General features: G+C 48.2%; 1 non-coding gene across 1 annotated transcript; it reads right to left on the bottom strand.

The window, feature by feature from the left end:
• Positions 1-295: 295 nt before the first annotated feature.
• trnas-gcu (transfer RNA serine (anticodon GCU)) lies at positions 296-377 on the bottom strand. The gene has a single exon. It is a non-coding gene; the product is annotated as a tRNA-Ser (tRNA).
• Positions 378-20,305: the final 19,928 nt, after the last annotated feature.

Raw genomic sequence — 20,305 nt, 5'->3', positions numbered from 1 at the left:
TCATCTGACAAAACATTCATTAAGAATCCCTTTGCATAAACATGCACTTCGCAGCTCTCGGTATTTGATTTTCCTGGATGTCTTTCATACGAAGAAACGTTCTCAGCACTGACTTGAAAAAGAAAATCGCGTTTCTTTTCATTATCCCAAAGCAACCTCCATTTCAACGCAGTTTAGTTAAAAGGTACAAACTATTCTTTGAGATTTTGTAATCGCGTCAATGCATATAAACTGACAATTGGAGTTCCAGTTTCAATCATCTGAAAACAGCACCATTGAAAGCCGTTGATGACAGCGACGAGAGTGGGATTCGAACCCACGCGTGCAGAGCACAATGGATTAGCAGTCCATCGCCTTAACCTCTCGGCCACCTCGTCAGAGGCATCGGGTAGGCTATGACCTTATCAATAATTGAAATGCATAAATTATGCAGAGCAGCAGACATTTCTCCCGATTGTTTGTGAAATGAGAAATAACACAGTATGGTTCCAAGATGATGGTCTGACCCCTGGGTTGTGGGGCAAGTGCACTCCCACTGTCACACTATGCACACAGTGATCTGAACAAAAATGAGGAAATGAATATGTAACAAGGTCTATTGAATTCTGTGCAGATTTGAAGTCAACGGAATGAAGAACCCGAGACAGCAGGAGGTGTTCTTTCAATAAAGAGTTGGACAGAGCTCTTAAGGATAGTGGAATCAAGGGTTATGGGGATAAGGCAGGAACAGGATACAGATTGAGGATGTTCAGCCATGATCATAATGAATGGTGGTGCTGGCTCGAAGGGCAGAATGGCCTACTCCTGCACCTGCTGTCTATTGTCTATTAAACTGCCTGTCAGGAATTGTTTTCCAGACTGGAGGAGAGTGGATAGTGCTCAATATCATTATTCAGAACACCTAATTTCCGCTCAGATGTTTTTGACACGCACTTGTGAACAGAACAGACAATTTCAAAATCCGAAATAAGGCTAAACTGACAATTGAACTCAACAATGCAAAAACCTTGAGCTGTATCATTTTCCTGGGTCGTGCGACACCAAGTCACTGTATGATCACAGCAACACAGTGAGCAAGTGTCAGAAGGAAAATGAGTGCAGTACCAGAGCGCATGCTGGGAGCAGCACGTGACACACGGGGAAGTGCATTTCCCACAACAGGAACACTTCCCAAACAGCGGACTGCGGTGGAAGAATTCAGAGGGGGTTTACACTTTGAAATTCGATGCCAGAGACACAATGGAGATCTGTCATTGAGTCTGTTCAAGATGAAGATTTTAAGATTTCTACAGATGCAAAACAAAATCAAAAGCTCATGGGTTAGTGAAGGCAAAAGATGAAATTGTACATTTCATCAATCTACCCATCTTTACAATGAGTACCTCACCACTTTCCTCACTCAGGGACTGAACCACTGGTGAAGATGATCATATAATCCCCGTTACTAGCAATGGAATCAGAGAAACTCGGTTTCCCAAACGTTAAGGTAAAACCAGGAATGTGGAGGTAAGCATTAATGTGTTGCTCCTGTGCTGAAGGTGACCAGTGCACTGTATCTCTGTTTCAGTATAGTGGGTGTGCTGTGCAGAAGTTTCAATTCTGAGCCTCACATGGAGCAGCTTTAATTTGTCGTCGTGTTGAGGAATACGGACAGAAGGTGATATTGAGCAAAGCTAAGTTTATGGGAAAATACCCGTGTTTGTGGATTGAGAAACTACCTCTTCTGGATAATGACTCCTTGATCAACAAAGATACTGCAAGTATCTAAAACGTGAAGAAACATATGTGGAGAGAGAGCCGAAGGTGATTTTTCAGCAGATGGATAACGTTTCCCATGTGCCCTGCGTTAAATTCCGGGAAAATAGATGTTGAACTGGTTTCATGTTGCACAGTTTACACATGTTACACTGATGAGTCAATGAACATTCCCCACGTATCCTCGAAGACAAGGATTTCCTTTTCCATTTTAGGAGATCATTACAGCACTGAATTCCATGTGTGCATTTCATTATAACCGAAACAGCTGCAGCAAGACTTTTAAACTAAGATTTTGCTAAGATCTACTTGCATTGGTTGTCCAAAAAATTACATTCCATATTATGGTATGTTTGCAGATGAAGGCACTTTCTGATTCTTGAGCAATTATATTTAAGTTTTGTCAAAAAATTATCATTCGCCGTTCTCTCTTTCCCTTTCATTTTCCCGTTTTATATCCCGTATTTTATCTGTTTATCTTAAGTTTTCAATAATTTCAATCAATCTCGCTCCTGATTACCAATCCGAGAGAATGCCACAGTCTTGTCAATTTGTATGCAGTGCCGCTGTAGGGCGCGGTGACCAAGTAGAAAGGCATTGGTCACGTGAACCAAATAAAAGGAGCCAGCTGGTGGAATCTGGCCGTTCCATCACAGTCATATTTAAAACCTTTAACATAATCTTTAGCCAAATCATATTGGCAGAAAACAAGAAAACAAAAACAAAAAAATTGCTGATTTTGAAAATCAAACAAAAACAGGCGTTGTTGGAATATTTCAGGACGTCTGGCAGCATCTGTGGACAGACGGACCCAATGGATGTCAAACGTTAACTGTGATTCATCTGCACAGATGCTGCCAGCTCACCTGTGATTTTACAGCAATTTCTGTTTTTGTTTCAGATTGGCAGATTTTGTCGCAGTCCATAAGAACAGTGCTCATTAGAATCAAACAGACAGCATGGACCTGGTCGTGTGAAATGAGACAGCAATAATGAATGAGTGGAGAGTGTTGTACTGGAAAAGTACAGCGGGTCAGGCAACATCCGAGGAGCAGGAGAATGGACGATTTCGGCATAAGCCATTCATCAGGAATTAGGCTTGTGAGTCGGGCAGAGGAACAAAGCTGAAGCCAGGTACCAATTCGCAGACACCTCCTCCTACAGACCACGATCACAAACTCTCCTCCCCTCACCAAACCATCATCTCCCAGACCAACCACAATTTCATCACCTCTGGGCATCTCCCATCCACAACCTTCAACCTCATTGTCCGTGAACCGCGCACTCCCCGATTCTACCTCCTTCCTAAGAATCACAAACCTGACTGCCCCAGTCGACATATTGTCTCATCCTGAGCCTGTCCCATCCGAATCATCTCTTCCTACATCGACACACTCCTCTCTTCCCAGTTCAGGAAATGCCCACTTACATTCGTGACACCCCTATGCACTTCACCTCCTCCAAGAATTTCGTTTCCCTAGACCCCATCGCGTCATCTTCACCATGGACATCCAGTCCCTGTACAAATCCACCTGCCATGACAGAAGTCTGCAAGCCTTCCATTTCTTAATCTCACACTATCCCAAACAGTACCTTTCCACCGACATCCGCATCCACTTGGCTGAACTGGTCCTCACAATCAACAACTTCTCTTTCCAATTCTCCCACTTCCTCTATTGACGCTGGTAGCCATGGGCACCACATACGACCTAGCTATGCCTGCCTGTTTGTTAGATACGCGGAACTGTCCATCTTTCACAATTACACAGGCACCATCCTCCACCTGTTCCTCTGCTACATTGATGAATGTTTGGGTTCACTTGGTGCTCCAACGAGGAGGTTGCATTGCTCACCAACTTTACCAACACCTTCCACTCCGACCTCAAATTTATCCGGATCCTCTTGGCAACTTCCCTCACCTTCCTGGACCTCTCCATCACCGACTCTGGCAACTGACTAATTACAGACATATACTACAAGCTCACCGACTCCCACATGTATCTCGTCTATATCTCCTCCAACCCTATCTCGTGTAAGAACGCCATTCCTTATACCCAATTCCTCCACCTCCAGCACATATGTTTCCAGGATGACCAATTTCACCTCAGAAAGAGCCAGTTGGTCTACTTCTTCCACGATCACAAATTGCCTTCCCACGTGGTTGACAGTGCCCTCTGGTTCAACACCTCCATTTCACACACCACCACCCTTGAAGCCACGCCTCTCAACGCAACAAGGACAGAACCACCTGTTGCTCACCTTACATCCCATCAAACTCCGCATAAACGCATCATATTCTGCCACTGATGCCACCTCCAAACAGACACCATCACCAGAGATATATTTCGCTGCCCAGCCCTGCCAACATTCCGTAAAGACCATTCCCTCCATGACCCCCTCTTCAGGTCCATACATCCCCCCCAACCAGCCCACAACCCTCTCCTGGCATCTTTCACTGCCACCAAAGGAAGGGTGAAACTAGCACCCACACCACTCCCCTCACCTCAGCCAAGGCCCGAATGGATCATTCCACATACATTAGAAATTCACCTTTACAGCGACCAATGTCATCTACTGAATCCGTTGCGCCCAGTGCGGTCTCCTCTACATCAGGGAGAGAGGAAACCTTCTTGCAGATCATTTCAGAGAACATTTCTGGGACACCCGCACCCACCAACTTCACCGTCCCGTGGCTGAACACTTCAACTCCCCCTCCTACCCCATCAAAGACATACAGGTCTTGGACCTCACCACTGCCAAACCGTTACCACCCAACACCTGGAGGAGGAACACTACACCTACCGCCTTGGGACCCTAACACCACACGGGATAAATGTGAATTTGAACAGTTACCTCATTTCCCCTCCCCCAAGCCCAAGCCTTCAACTCGGCACCGTCCTCGCAACCCTTTCCATCACTGCTATTTCTGACCTATTTTCTTCTCCCTCCTATTCATCCATCTATTACTTTCCAGCTATTTCCCCTCAACCCCACACTATTTCCTTTTATCTCTCAGCCCCCACTCACAAGCCTTATTCCAGATGAAAGGCTTAAATCTGAAACCTGAATACTCCTGCTCCGCGGATGCTCCCTGATCTGCTGTGCTTTTCCAACATCACACTACCAACTCTGATCTCCAGCATCTGCAGTCCTAAATTTATCCTTCGAATTATCAATGACCTTAGAGTGAATATATTCCTCGACTGCAGTGATCACAGTGTGACTGAGTTTTCCATTTATTTTGGGTGAGGGCAGGCTGGATCTGAGACGAGCGATTAACATCTAAACAATGAGAATGGTATCAGATAGCGAAGTTAGGGCGGGCTGAAGTGAAGTGGAAAATTCTGTCAGAAGATGGGTCAGTACAACTGCATCACATCATCCAGACCGTAAAAGATACACAGAAGGAGAAAATCAACTTCAGTGCAGGCACAATGACAGGTAAAGTGGAAAGGAGACAATACAACATACTGAGGTGCAGTGGAATTATTTATGTGAAAGGATTCGATATATAAGCTGCACCTTTACATATGGACTGCCCTCACATTGGAAAAATGAATTTCCTGCAGTGTAACGGCGATATTTGCCTGTGACATCACAATGTTGAGAGACACTGACATAGTTTCTTCTGTAGCAGCGTGGCCTCGTAAAAGCATGACTGTCCCATTAACCAGAATTCAATACTTCAAAGCTCTCCTCTGCACTGTACAATTTATTTGCTGCGCCTGTAGTCAGATCTCAATCGCTTTACTATGTATCTTCTTCTGCTTCCTGCTTCATGGAAACACTTGAAACGTGAACAAATCCACTTTCCACTTTCACCAATCTTTTGCAACTCCCGAGTTGGCACAGGTACGAGTGACCGATTGGCCTTCTCGAGCGTTCTCACTCTGGTATGATCTGAATGATAAAGTGGACTGTGTCTGATCGGCAGAACGTCCCCACGCGGGACGATGCTGTTTATCCCATCCCCGTGGACTGAGCTGTCTCTATTGGCAGAGTATTCAGCCATTCCCCTCCACTTGCAGGCATTATGACGGGATGTAAATGCGGATATGCTCTGAAGCTTCCTCTCACGGGCACAGCCAGGTGCAAGAGCGCCGCTGGAACTTAGAAAATTTGATTGCGAACTTCCTCCAAATATCATTTATTTGAGAGAGAGAGAAACGTGCTGAGCTGGTGGGAAAGAGAGAAATGGGCTGTGGACTCTCTTCCCTCAGTAAAATTCAAATAAGTGCATTTTTGTGCTGCCCATTTGATGTTCAGTATCAATCTTCACAGAACAATCCAGCAGAAAGGCTTTTGTTTCAGAGCCGTCGGTTTCTTTGCTGCAATCGGGCATCAGTTCACATCTGAGTCCCAAATGTCCCAGATGAAGCGGCTCCGTATGAAACCCTCACTCACTGAGAACCATCCCCACAGCCAGGGGCTGCGGGGCTGCAGACAGTCCAAAGCGGAAGGGAGGATTAAAAACGAGCCATTATTTCTCCCTCTGCCACTCTGTCACAGAGACAGGGAGAGGGACGGCAGAGACGGGTGACGTCATTCACGTGGCCGACAGAAGCCGTTCAGCCCATCGAGTCCACGGTAAATCTCTATCGCTTGCTTCTCTCTGAGGTTATTCATCATCAGTGCTGCTTGTTCTAATAAGAGGGAACTGTATCTGTCTGGAAATGCTGTCTCCGACAGACCGAACCACATGTCATTCACGGCTGTTCATTTCACCGGAGGACCCTGCTGTGTGATACAGCCTGGGGAAGAACTGCAAGGCGGTAAAAACAATGACTGCAGATGCTGGAAACCAGATTCTAGATTAGTGGTGGTGGAAGAGCACAGCAGTTCAGGCAGCATCCAAGGAGTTTCGAAATCGACGTTTCGGGCAGAATCCATTCATTAGGAATAAAGGCAGTGAACCTGAAGCGTGGAGGAGGCTAGAGGAGGGTGGGGGTGGGGAGAATGTAGCGTAGAATACCATGAGTGATTGGGGGAGGGGATGAAGGTGATAGGTCAGGGAGGAGGGTGGATTGGATAGGTGGAAAAGGAGCTAGGCAGGTAGGACAAGTCCAGACATGTCATGGGGACAGTGCTGATCTGGAAGTTTAGAACTAGGGCGAGGTGGGGGACGGGGAAATGAGGAAACTGTTGAAGTCCACATTTATGCCCTGGGGTTGAAGTGTTCCGAGGCGGAAGATGAGGCGTCTTCCTCCAGGCCTCTGGTGGTGAGGGAGCGGCGGTGAAGGAGGCCCAGGACCTCCATGTACTCGGCAGAGTGGGAGGGGGAGTTGAAATGTTGGGCCACAGGGCGGTGTGGTTGAGTGGTGCGGGTGTCCCGGAGATGTTCCTTAAAGCGCTCTGCTAGGAGGCGCCCAGTCTCCCCAATGTAGAGGAGACTGCATCGGGAGGAACGGATACAATAAATGATATTAGTGGATGTGCAAATAAAACTTTGATGGATGTGGAAGGCTCTTTTAGGGCCTTGGAGAGAGGTGAGGCAGGAGGTGTGGGCGCAGGTTTTCCAGTTCCTGAGGCGGCAGGGAAAGTGCCAGAATGGGAGGGTGGGTTGTAGGGGGGTGTGGACCTGACCAGGTAGTCACTGAGGGAACGGTCTTTGTGGAAGGCGGAAAGGGGTGGGGAGGGAAATATATCCCTGGTGGTGGGGTCTGTTTGGAGGTGGCAGAAATGACAGCGGATGATTTGGTTTAAGCGAAGGTTTGTAAGGTGGAAGGTGAGCACCAGGGGCGTTCTGTCCTTGTTACGGTTGGAGGGTTGGGGTCTGAGGGCGGAGGTGCGGAATGTAGATGAGATGCATTGGAGGGCATCTTTAACCACGTGGGAAGGGAAATTGCGGTCTCTAAAGAAGGAGGCCATCTTGTGTGTTTTGTGGTGGAACTGGTCCCCCTGGGAACAGGTCCGGCAGAGGCGGAGGAATTGGGAATATGGGATGGCATTTTTGCAAGAGGTAGGGTGGGAAGAGGTGTAATGCAAGAGGTAGGGTGGGAAGAGGTGTGCAAGAGGTAGGGTGGGAAGAGGTGTGCATCGGGTCAAATCCCTGTCACATACGTGACTGTTGTTCTCATGTTTATTTTTTCTCTACATGTGCTGAAGTAACACAGTGAGGGAGCAATTACTGTTGTCAGACATACATGTAGGGGCGTATTAAATACTGAAGTTGCGAGATTTGAGCAGTGTTTATTAACATAGACCATTCAGTGTTCGAAACTCTGGCTCAGGAATTTGACAGAGAGCGAATTTGAGCAAAGGTTGAGCCAGGGCGTTCACCCCATGACGTAACACGAGTTTCTGCGGTTGCTTTGTTGTTCACCTCATTTGTGTGTTTTGCATCATTGAGGATTTTGAAGTTGTCCCCTCTATAGAAAAGACCTGTGCTTTTGCAACATTGTACAAAAGATGCAGTACAATAACAGCCGATGCTAATTCTGTCTACATATCCAGATATTGATCCCTGGAAACAGCATTGTGCACTCTCCTCGAGTCTGGAAAACAACTTCCTCACATATAATGTCATATTCTCGCTCTCATGGCACTTTTCATTCCATCGGCTTCTGTTTTTCACGGAATCCGATTCAATGGATCTTGTCACTGTGTGTGTACATGTGTCAATGTATGTCTGCCTCTGTGTGTGCATGCCTGTATGTCTGTGTTGGTGTGTGTCGGTGTGTGCATGTCTCTGTGCATCTCTGTGTGTCTGTGTGATAATATGTGCTTGTTTTGTGTGTGTGCGAGTGATTGTGTGTCTCTGTGTATCAGTGATTCTGCGTGTGTGTGAGGAGTTTGGGTGTCTGTGTGTAGGGGGCTTGTAAGGGTGTTTTCTATGTGTCAATGTGTGTATGCCTCTGTCTGTTTGCCAGTGTATGTGCATATCAGTATGTATCTGTGTGCCTGTGTGTGTGTGTCTGTGTTTCTGTCTGTGTGTTCCTTTGTGCATGTATGTACGTACATGTGCTTTTTGCGTGTCTGCATATGTGTTAGTTGTGTGTCTGGCTGAGTGTGTCTGTCCGTGTATGAGAGTAAATGTGCATTTGTGGGGAGGGTGGGTGTCTATGTGTGTTAGTGTGCATGTTTGTTTGAGTGTGTATGCCTGTCTGTGTGTGAGTATGTGTGTGTGTGGGCAGTGTGGGTGTCTCTGTGTGGGGAGTGTGGATGTTTTCGAGCGTGGGAAGCATGGTTGTCTTTGTGTTTGTGTGTGTGTGTGTCTGTGTGTGTGTTTCTGTGTCTGTGGGTGCGTGTGTGTCTATGTCAAAGAGTGTGGTGCTGGAAAAGCACAGAATTTCAGGCAGCATCCAAAGAGCATGAAAGTTGGAATTTCGAGCATAATCTCATCATTAGTAACGAGGCTTGTGGACCATGTGGGCCGAACGATAAATGGAAGGGGATGGTGCTTGGGTAAGGCAGCTGGGAAGGCGACAAATAAATGATGGTGGAGTGAAGGTGATAGGTTGGAGCAAAGAGTGAAGTGGATAGTGGGAATGAAGACGGACAGGTAGCACAGTTCAAGAGGGAGGTGCCGAGTTGGAAGGATGAATCTGGGATAAGTTCTGGTGTGGGGTTGGAATGAAGAAACGAATGAAATCTGTGTCTGTGTGTGTTCTGCGGGTGTGTGTGTGTGTCTGTCTGAGTGCATGCGTATGTGTGCATGTATGTATATATATCTGCATGAGTGTAAGCATTTTGTGTGCGTGTGTGTGTGTGTCATGGGTGTGTGTATGTCTCTTTGTGTGTGTGGCTCTCTGCATCTCGGTGTGTGTCGCGTGTGTGTGTGCATTTGTAAGTGCGTGTGTAGGGTGGCTATAGGTATGTGAATCTGTATGTGAGTGTCTGTGTGCAGCTGTATATGTCTGTGTGCAAGTGTCTCTGTGTGTGCACACGTTTGTAGTGTGTGTGTAAGTGTGTGTGGCGGTGGCTATAAGTATAGTGTATCTGTGCATGAGCGTCTGTGTGCAGCTCTATGTGTGTACATGCCTGTGTGTGTGTGCGTGTTTGTAGTGTGTGTGTGTGCGTATATGTGTGTTGATGGTGCTCTCAGTTTGGATGGTGCTGTGAGCTGATACATTCCCTCTGTCCTTCCGAAACTGAATCCCTATGATTTTCGCCCTCCATTACCACCTGTACAGAGGGGTGGGGAGACCAGCAGAGACTGACTGCGACAGAAAGCTCAGCAAGTCTGTCACCATCTGTGGGCAGAAATGGAAGTTAATGTTTTGGGTTGAGTACCCCTTCCTCAGAAACTCATGTCAGGGGGATAGTACATCACATTAACACCACAGTGACTTCCAGACTCGCCCTACACTGATACACACAGTTAAACACACACGAACACAGAGACATAGAGACACTCACTCATACACTGACACTAATACAGACATGCAGTGTCTGTCAGTATTTCTCTTGCTCCGGTAACTTTGTCAATATATCACTTGGACTCTGGAATGTGTCAGTTTTTTTCAGTCTGTTCATGGTGAGTGTTTTTGTATTGTGCTTGTTCACACTAGTGAGAGAGTCAGTAAGTATCAGTGGAGAGTGATTTTAGGACAATTTCATTGCTTGCCGAAACCAAACCTGGAAGAATTGTAAAGTGTGTGGAGGACAGTGTGGAACTCCAAAAGGGCAGTGACAAATTGGTGTAGTGTTCTGTTTTATGGCAGATGAGCATCAATGCAGAGCAGTGTGAGATGATGCACTTTGGTAGGAATAACATTGACAGACAATATAAAATATCTGTACAGTTATAAAAGGGCTGCAGGAGCACAGGATGCTGGATATATATGAGGACAGATTATTGGACATGGCAGGACAAGGGAGGAGAGCAGTAAATGTCACAGATTATTTTCAGTATTTGAGCTTTTTACAGGAGGAGGTATAGGAGGGAGCCTCCGTGCTCCCTTCCTGGGAGGTAATGGTGACGATGTGTTGTGAGCCCACCCTCCGGCCACCGAGATGGTGGAGTTTCCATTTATACCAGCTCGACACAAAAGAGAGATGGCATCAGGGCCACGGCTTCTACGTTGTGCCGGGGGAAACGGAACTGCCAGTGGGTTTCAAGTGAGAATTGCCCTTCACTGAACATTGCTCCTTACTCGTTTGGTGAGCTGTGGATGTTTCAGAATCTCCACACGAGGCATCCCGTTCCTCTCCAACTCGTAGCAGGGTCCTCCCCATGTGGTGGTGGCATGAGGGAGCGGATATCGGGCTCTCCACAACCCGGCTTGACCATTTCTGTCCTATTCCAGGCTGTTTCTCCTGGAATGGTACAAAGAGAGGGAGGGAGGGAAGGTTGCAGTGGGTGGCCCTGCTCTTAGTTCTGGTGTAGGTGTGGCAGGGGAAATGGTGAGGTGTCAGGAGGGAGTTAGTCCATAGTGTTACGGCCATGTTGCGTTATTAGTGTGGGTGGTATAGTGGAGGGAAATTAGGAGAGAGAGAGAGGGAGAGAAGGTGAAAGAGTGAGAGTGGTGGAGCATGAGCCTAGTTCGGTGGTCGGTGCGATAACAAATATACAGTGAGTGCGAGGGAGCAGAGAGAATACAGTGACCCTTACCCTGACAGAGTGGGGAAGGTTATTGATGCTTGTCCTGTATTGCTGGACATTTCCTCAGAACGCAGATACAGCACTGAGCTGGGTGGTGAGCTCGGACAATGCTCAGGGGGTCTGGTGGTGTGGGTCCCTCTGGGAAGAGAATGGTCTAACTCTGAACTAGCCCATCCACTAGGTCTTCCAAACCCCTGTCCAAAAAACCGTGTTGTAATTGTCCCTTATCTGCCATGCTCAAGGTAAACAGTGCAGGGCAACTTCTAACTAAGAAAGCTCAACCGTCTGCCCATTGGCCTTTTGAATATGGCACCAGTGCCAGAGATCACAGAATATCCAGGGGCATCCGAGCGATGGTGAGTACCTCCAGCCATGATGGGTGTGAGAATCGGGCTGGTATTGAATAAGAGGGACACCATGAGGTGGAGTGGGTAGTTAATGAGGTGAGTTTGATAAGATAACACCAGAAACTTGCTCAGACTCGTACAGACAATCCATCTGTCACATTCAATGAAAACGTCACTGAGACAAATTACTCTTAGATTCAGACCAGTGAGTCATAGATTCTGTTGAAACCACTAACAGTCACAAAGCTGCAGTTGCTTGTACAATGCTCTCCATTACAGAGAAGAACATAAACTTGACCTACCCTTGGGAAATAAGGTAGGGCAGGAGATTGAGTTATCAGTGGGGAAGCACTTTGGAACAAGTAATCATAATTCTATTAGTTTTAAAACAGAGATGGAAAAGGATAAAGTGGATCTAAAAGATATTTTTTTAAATTGGAGAAAGTCTAATTTGATTATATTAGGCAAGAACTTGGATAGGGTAAATGGACAAAGTCTTTTGCCTGAGGTCCGAGATGTCCAGAACGAGAGGGTATAGGTTTGGGGTGAGAGGGGAAGGATATAAATGTGACTGAAGGGACAATATTTCACACAGAGTGTGGTACGTGTATGGACTGAGCTGCCAGAGGAAGTGATGGAAGTTGGTACGATTGCAACATTTAAGAGGTATTTGGATGAGTGCATGAATAGGAAGGGTTTGGAGGGAAATGGGCAGGACGCTGCCAGGTGGGATTGGATTGGGTTGGGATATCTAGTCGGCATGGATGAGGTGGACCGAAGGGTCTGTTTCCATGCTGCACATCTCTATGACACTATGACTCTAACTTCCAAACTGGATTGGAATCGATATTCACAGATAAGGGGCCAGCTCAGAAGTGGGAAGCCTTCAAAAATGAGATATCAAGAGCCCAGAGACAGTATGCCCCCTTTAGGGTGAGGGGTAAGGCTGGAAGTTGTAAGGAATGCTGGCGGATTGGAGAAATTGATCGCCTGGTCACGGGTAAGAGGGATGCCAATGTCATATAAGGATATCAGGAGTCGATGTTTTTACAGTATTCATTCACGGGATGAGAGTATAACTGGCTTAGCCTGCATTTATTACCCATCACTAATTGCCAAGAGGCAGTTAACAGTTAACCATATTGTTGTGGGTCTGGAGTCACATGTAACCTAGACCAGGTAAGGATGGCTGTTTGCTTCCTTCAAGGGCATCAGCGAACTAGTTGGGTATTTCAAATAATCAAAACTAGATATATCATCGTCATCAGCCTCTGAATTCCAGATTTAAAGTGACTGTCGAGAAGAGTCTATAGCCAGGAGAAGTATAATTAAAAGGGAAATCCGGAGGCCATAAAGGGGGCTTGAGATAGCTTTGACAAATAGGGTTAAGGAGAATTCAAAGGTACTGTACAAACACATTAAGGACGAAAGAGTAACACGGGTGAGTTTTGGGTCACTTTAAGATCAGCAAGGCTTCCGATGTGCAGAACAACAGGAGATGGAGGCGATACTAAACAAGCACCTTGCATCAGTATTTACTGTGCAGAAGGAGATGGAAGCTAAGGAACTTCCGAAATTAACAGTGACATCTTGAAAAGTATCTGTAATAGAGAGGAAGAGATGTTGGAGTTCGTAAAGCCTGTAAAGATGGAAAAGTCCCCAGGACCTGATAAGCTGTCACCTCGAACTCTGTGGGAAGCTAGGGAAGGGATTGTTGGGTCACATGCTGAGATACTTGTATCATTGATTGTCACAGGTGAGGTGCCAGAAGATAGGAGGTTTGATAACGTGATGTCATTACTTTAAAAACATTAAGAAGGATAGTAAGGGAAAGCCGATGAACCTGACGTCAGTGATGGGCAAGTTGTTGGTATGGATTATGAGGCACAAGGTCTGCATGTATTTTGAATGGCAAGGACTGATACGGAATCGTCAACGTAGCTTTAAGTAAAGGAAATGGTGTCTCACGAAATTGACTGAGATTTTGTGAAGAAACTGACTAAGAGGATTCATTGAGGCAGAGGTGCACATTGCGATATAGACTTCATTAAGGCATTTGACAACGTTCTACATGGTAGACTGGTTAACTAGGTTAGTTCACATGGAATGCACATGGAAAACTAGCCATGTGGATACAAAATTGGCTCGAAGGTAGGAGATAGAGGGTGGTGATGGAGGATTGCTTTTCGAACTGGTGGGTTGTAACCAGTGGTGTGCGACAAGTATCAGTGCTGGGTCCACTGTTTTTCATTATTTATATAGATCATTTGGATGTGAACACAGCAGCGATAGTTGGTTAGTTTGCAAATGACACCAAAACTGATGTTGTTGTGGACACACAGAAGGTTTTCATCAGAGTACAACGAGATCTTGATCAGGTGGGCTGATCGGCTGAGGAGCAGCGAATGGTGTTTAGTGCAGATAAATGTGAGGCACTGCATTTTGGAAATGCAAATCAGGGCAGGATGTAGACACTTAATGGTAAGGTCCTGTGGAGTGTTGCTGAACAAAAAGGTTTTGGAGTGTAGTTTCAAAATTCCTTGAAAGTTGTGTTACAGTTCGATAGAATACAGTAGTAGCCATTTGGCATGCTTGCCATTGGTCAGTGCTTTGACTATATGAATTGGGAGGCCATGCTGCTGCTGTACAGCACATTAATTCGGTTATTTTGGAGTATTGTATTCAATTCTGGTCTCCCTCCTTTTAGAAAGATATTGTGAAACTTGAAGGGAGACAGAAAAGATTTACAAGGATGTTGCCAGGATTTGAGCTATAGGGAGAGAGTGAGTGGGTTGGGGTGATTTTTCTTGGAGTATGAGAGGCATATGTAGGGTTAATAGCCATATCTCTTTCGCAAAACTAGAGGGCATGGATTTCAGGTGAGACCCAAGGACCAACATTTTATAATACAGAATGGTGCACGTGTGGAATGAGCTACCAGTGGAGGTGGTGGTGCCTGTTATGATTACATTTAAAAGGCATTTGGATGGGTACATGAAGAGGAAGGGTTTACATCGAAATGTGCCAAGTGCTGGCAAATGGGACTAGTTTAATTTGGGATATCCCATCGGCATGGACAAGTTAGATTGAAGGGTCTGTTTCTGTGCTGTACATCTCCGAGAGTCTATGATTCTGTCTGAACTCACACCAGTATACTATTACTTCACCATTGCCGGAAATACCAGCCTATGTTATTTGATGCTATCGAAATGTCTTCACTTCAGCATTTTTAAACATGCGAACACATCCTTCTGCAACACTGACTCTGAGTCTCTCTCCATCCGTCTATTTCCCAAATCCCTCCCATTTGTTGCTATATAAACTGTTGGTATTTAAACTGAGCATCAGCTTCCAACATTAAGCAGCTTAGAAACAATGTTCAAAAAGCATAGCGTGTGTTTTATTTGACTTCCCGGTGTCCTGCTCTGTGCTTCATGTTGGATAGTGGACTTCCAGCAGTTTTGATGCACACCTTTCTAACTTGCTCTGCGCCGATCAATTGAACGCCTGTGGTAATCACTCTCTACTGATCATGTGCTCAGTAACACAAGGAATCGCTTGCACTGTTACTGATCCAGAAGAGCCTTCTCACTAGCACTTGAGTGACATTTAACTTAATTCTAGTTTTGGAATGTTAGTGGAAAAGCTGGGGACGGTTTCCTGGAGGCTGTGCTTTAAGCTGCTGTGGAAATTCAGGAAGACCAGATGCTTTGGTGACCCACTCTGGATGATTCATGGTGACTGTAGTGACAGCATCTGAAACATGACCATCAAAAGGAGCAGAGACTGCAGAGAGGGGAATATCTTAAAAATGGAATGAGGGAATCACAATCAGATCAGAGAATAACTGCCTCCTATCCCTGTGTCCCAGTCTCGAGCAGTTGAGTGACGGTCTCCCGTTCCTGTGTCCCAGTCTCGAGCAGTTGAGTGATGGCCTCCTGTTCCTGTGTTCCAGTCTCGAGCAGTCGAGTGACTCGCTTCTGTTCCTGTGTCGAGGTCGAGAGCAGTTTAATGACAGGCTCCTGTTCCTGTGTTCCTGTTTCCACCTGCTGCCCCTGAGTAACAGGCTCCAATAGCTGTGTGCTATCCTCCTGCTGCCCTTCAGTAACATGCTCCAATACCTGTGTGCTAACCTACTGCTACCCCTGAGTAACAGGTTCCAATAGCTGTGTGCCTCACCCCCTGCTGCCCCTGCGTAACAGGCTCCAATAGCTGCGTGCCCCCTTCCTGCTGCTCCTGAACAACAGTCTCCAATAGCTGTGTGCTCCCCTCCTGTTGCCCCTGAGTAACAGGCTCCAATAGCTGTGTGCTGTCCTCCTGCTGCCCTTCAGTAACAGGTTCCAATAGCTGTGTGCTGTCCTCCTTCTGCTCTTCAGTAACAGGCTTCAATAGCTGCATGCTCACACCCTCCTGCCCCTGAGTAACCGGATCCAATACCTGTTTGCACACACACCTGCTGCCCCTGAGTAACAGGCTCCAATAGCTGTGTGCCCTCCTCCTGAGTAACAGGCTCCAATAACTGTGCGCTTACACCCTGCTGCTCCTGAGTAACAGGCACCAATACCTGTGTGCCCACCTCCTGCTGCTCCTGAGTGACTAGCTCCAATACCTGTGTGCCCTCCTCCTGCTGCCCCTGAGTAACATTCTCCAATAGCACTGTGCCTTCCTTCTGCTGCCCCTGATTAACATGCTCCAATACCTGTGTGCTAACCTACTGCTGCTCCTGAGTAACAGGTTCCAATAGCTGTGTGCCTCACCCCCTGCTGCCCCTGCGTAACAGGCTCCAATAGCTGCGTGCCCTCTTCCTGCTGCTCCTGAACAACAGTCTCCAATAGCTGTGTGCTCTCCTCCTGTTGCCCCTGAGTAACAGGCTCCAATAGCTGTGTGCTGTCCTCCTGCTGCCCTTCAGTAACAGGTTCCAATAGCTGTGTGCTGTCCTCCTTCTGCTCTTCAGTAACAGGCTTCAATAGCTGCATGCTCACACCCTCCTGCCCCTGAGTAACCGGATCCAATACCTGTTTGCACACCCACCTGCTGCCCCTGAGTAATAGGCTCCAATAGCTGTGTGCCCTCCTCCTGAGTAACAGGCTCCAATAGCTGTGCGCTTACACCCTGCTGCTCCTGAGTAACAGGCACCAATACCTGTGTGCCCACCTCCTGCTGCTCCTGAGTGACTAGCTCCAATACCTGTGTGCCCTCCTCCTGCTGCCCCTGAGTAACATTCTCCAATAGCACTGTGCCTTCCTTCTGCTGCCCCTGATTAACAGGCTCCAATAGCTATGTGCCCTCCTCCTGCTGCTCAGGAGTAACAGGCTCCAAAACCTGTGTGCCCTCCTCCTGCTGCTCCTGAGTAACAGGCTCCAATAGCTCTGTGCTCTCCTCCTGCTGCTCCTGAGTAACAGGCTCCAATACCTGTGTGCCCTCCTCCTGCTGCGCCTGAGTAACAGGCTCCAATAGTTGTGTTCCCTCCTCCTGCTGCTCCTGAGTAACAGGCTCCAATAGTTGTGTGCCCTCCTCCTGCTGCTCCTGAGTAACAGGTTTCAATAGTTGCGTGCTCTCCGCCTGCTGCTCCTGAGTAACAGGCTCCAATAGCTGTGTGCCCTCCTCCTGCGGCTCCTGAGTCATAGGCTCCAATAGCTGTGTGCTCTCCTCCTGCTGCTCCTGAGTAACAGGCTCCAATACCTGTGCGCTCTCCTCCTGCTGCTCCTGAGTAACAGGCTCCACTACCTGTGTGCTCTCCTCCTGCTGCTCCTGAGGAACAGGCTCCAATACCTGTGTGCCCTCCTCATGCTGCTCCTGAGTAACACCCTCCAATAGCTGTGTGCCGTCCTACTGAGTAACAGGCTCCAATAGCTGTGCGCTTACACCCTGCTGCTCCTCAGTAACAGGCTCCAATACCTGTGTGCCCTCCTCCTGCTGCTCCTGAGAAACAGGCTCCAATAGCTATGTGCCCTCCTCCTGCTGCTCCTGAGTAACAGGCTCCAATACCTATGTGCTCTCCTCCTGCTGCCCCTGATTAACAGGCTCCAACACCTGTGTGCCCTCCTCCTGCTGCTCCTGAGTCATAGGCTCCAATACCTGTGTGTCCTCCTCCTGCTGCCCCTGAGTAACAGCCTCCAATAGTTGTGTGCCCTCCTTTTGCTGCTCCTGAGTAACAGCCTCCAATAGCTGTGTGCCCTCCTCCTGCTGCTCCTGAGTAACTGGCTTCAATATCTGTGTGACTTCCTCCTGCTGCCCCTGAGTAACAGGCTCCAATAGCTGTGTGCCTTCCTCCTGCTGCCCCTGAGTAACAGCCTCCAATAGTTGTGTGCCCTCCTCCTGCTGCTCCTGAGTAACAGGCTCCAATAGCTCTGTGCCCTCCTCCTGCTGCTCCTGAGTAACAGGCTTCAATACCTGTGTTCCTTCCTCCTGCTTCCCCCAGAGGAACAGGCTCCAATACCTGTGTCCCCTCCTCCTGCTGCACCTGAGTAACAGGTTCCAATAGCTATGTGCCCTCCTCCTGCTGCTCCTGAGTAACAGGCTCCAATACCTGTGTGCCCTCCTCCTGCTGCCCCTGACTAACAGCCTCTAATAGCTGTGTGCTCTTCTCCTGCTGCTGCTGAGTAATTGGCTCCAATAGTTGTGTGCCCTCCTCCTGCTGCTCTTGAGTAACAGGCTCCAATAGCTCTGTGCTCTCCTCCTGCTGCTCCTGAGTAACAGCCTCCAATAGTTGTGTGCCCTCCTCCTGCTGCTCCTGAGTAACATGCTCCAATAGCGCTGTGCTCTCCTCCTGCTGCTCCTGAGTAACAGCCTCCAATAGTTGTGTGCCCTCCTCCTGCTGCTCCTGAGTAATAGGCTCCAATACCTGTGTGCCTTCCTCCTGCTGCCCTTCAGTAACAGTCTCCAATACCTGTGTGCTCATACTCTGCTGCTCCTGAGTAACAGGCTCCAATAGTTTTGTGCTGTGCTCCTACTGCCCCTTATTAACAGGCTCCAATAGATGTGCTCTCCTCCTGCTGCTCCTGAGTCATAGGCTCCAATAGCAGTGTGCTCTACTCCTGCTGCCCCTGAGTAACAGGCTCCAATAGTTGTGTGCTCTCCTGCTGCTGCTCCTGAGTAACAGGCTCCAATAGTTGTGTGCCCTCCTCCTGCTGCTCCTGAGTAACAGGTTCCAATAGCTGTGTGCCTCACCCCCTGCTGCCCCTGCGTAACAGGCTCCAATAGCTGCGTGCCCTCTTCCTGCTGCTCCTGAACAACAGTCTCCAATAGCTGTGTGCTCTCCTCCTGTTGCCCCTGAGTAACAGGCTCCAATAGCTGTGTGCTGTCCTCCTGCTGCCCTTCAGTAACAGGTTCCAATAGCTGTGTGCTGTCCTCCTTCTGCTCTTCAGTAACAGGCTTCAATAGCTGCATGCTCACACCCTCCTGCCCCTGAGTAACCGGATCCAATACCTGTTTGCACACCCACCTGCTGCCCCTGAGTAATAGGCTCCAATAGCTGTGTGCCCTCCTCCTGAGTAACAGGCTCCAATAGCTGTGCGCTTACACCCTGCTGCTCCTGAGTAACAGGCACCAATACCTGTGTGCCCACCTCCTGCTGCTCCTGAGTGACTAGCTCCAATACCTGTGTGCCCTCCTCCTGCTGCCCCTGAGTAACATTCTCCAATAGCACTGTGCCTTCCTTCTGCTGCCCCTGATTAACAGGCTCCAATAGCTATGTGCCCTCCTCCTGCTGCTCAGGAGTAACAGACTCCAAAACCTGTGTGCCCTCCTCCTGCTGCTCCTGAGTAACAGGCTCCAATAGCTCTGTGCTCTCCTCCTGCTGCTCCTGAGTAACAGGCTCCAATACCTGTGCGCCCTCCTCCTGCTGCGCCTGAGTAACAGGCTCCAATAGTTGTGTTCCCTCCTCCTGCTGCTCCTGAGTAACAGGCTCCAATAGTTGTGTGCCCTCCTCCTGCTGCTCCTGAGTAACAGGTTTCAATAGTTGCGTGCTCTCCGCCTGCTGCTCCTGAGTAACAGGCTCCAATAGCTGTGTGCCCTCCTCCTGCGGCTCCTGAGTCATAGGCTCCAATAGCTGTGTGCTCTCCTCCTGCTGCTCCTGAGTAACAGGCTCCAATACCTGTGCGCTCTACTCCTGCTGCTCTTGAGTAACAGGCTCCACTACCTGTGTGCTCTCCTCCTGCTGCTCCTGAGGAACAGGCTCCAATACCTGTGTGCCCTCCTCGTGCTGCTCCTGAGTAACACCCTCCAATAGCTGTGTGCCGTCCTACTGAGTAACAGGCTCCTATAGCTGTGCGCTAACACCCTGCTGCTCCTGAGTAACAGGCTCCAATACCTGTGTGCCCTCCTCCTGCTGCTCCTGAGAAACAGGCTCCAATAGCTATGTGCCCTCCTCCTGCTGCTCCTGAGTAACAGGCTTCAATACCTGTGTTCCTTCCTCCTGCTTCCCCCAGAGGAACAGGCTCCAATACCTGTGTCCCCTCCTCCTGCTGCACCTGAGTAACAGGTTCCAATAGCTATGTGCCCTCCTCCTGCTGCTCCTGAGTAACAGGCTCCAATACCTGTGTGCCCTCCTCCTGCTGCCCCTGACTAACAGCCTCTAATAGCTGTGTGCTCTTCTCCTGCTGCTGCTGAGTAATTGGCTGCAATAGTTGTGTGCCCTCCTCCTGCTGCTCTTGAGTAA

Source organism: Chiloscyllium punctatum, chromosome 34, assembly GCF_047496795.1.
Source record: "Chiloscyllium punctatum isolate Juve2018m chromosome 34, sChiPun1.3, whole genome shotgun sequence".
NCBI lineage: Eukaryota > Metazoa > Chordata > Chondrichthyes > Orectolobiformes > Hemiscylliidae > Chiloscyllium > Chiloscyllium punctatum.
This window is presented reverse-complemented; position numbering and strand designations above follow the sequence as displayed.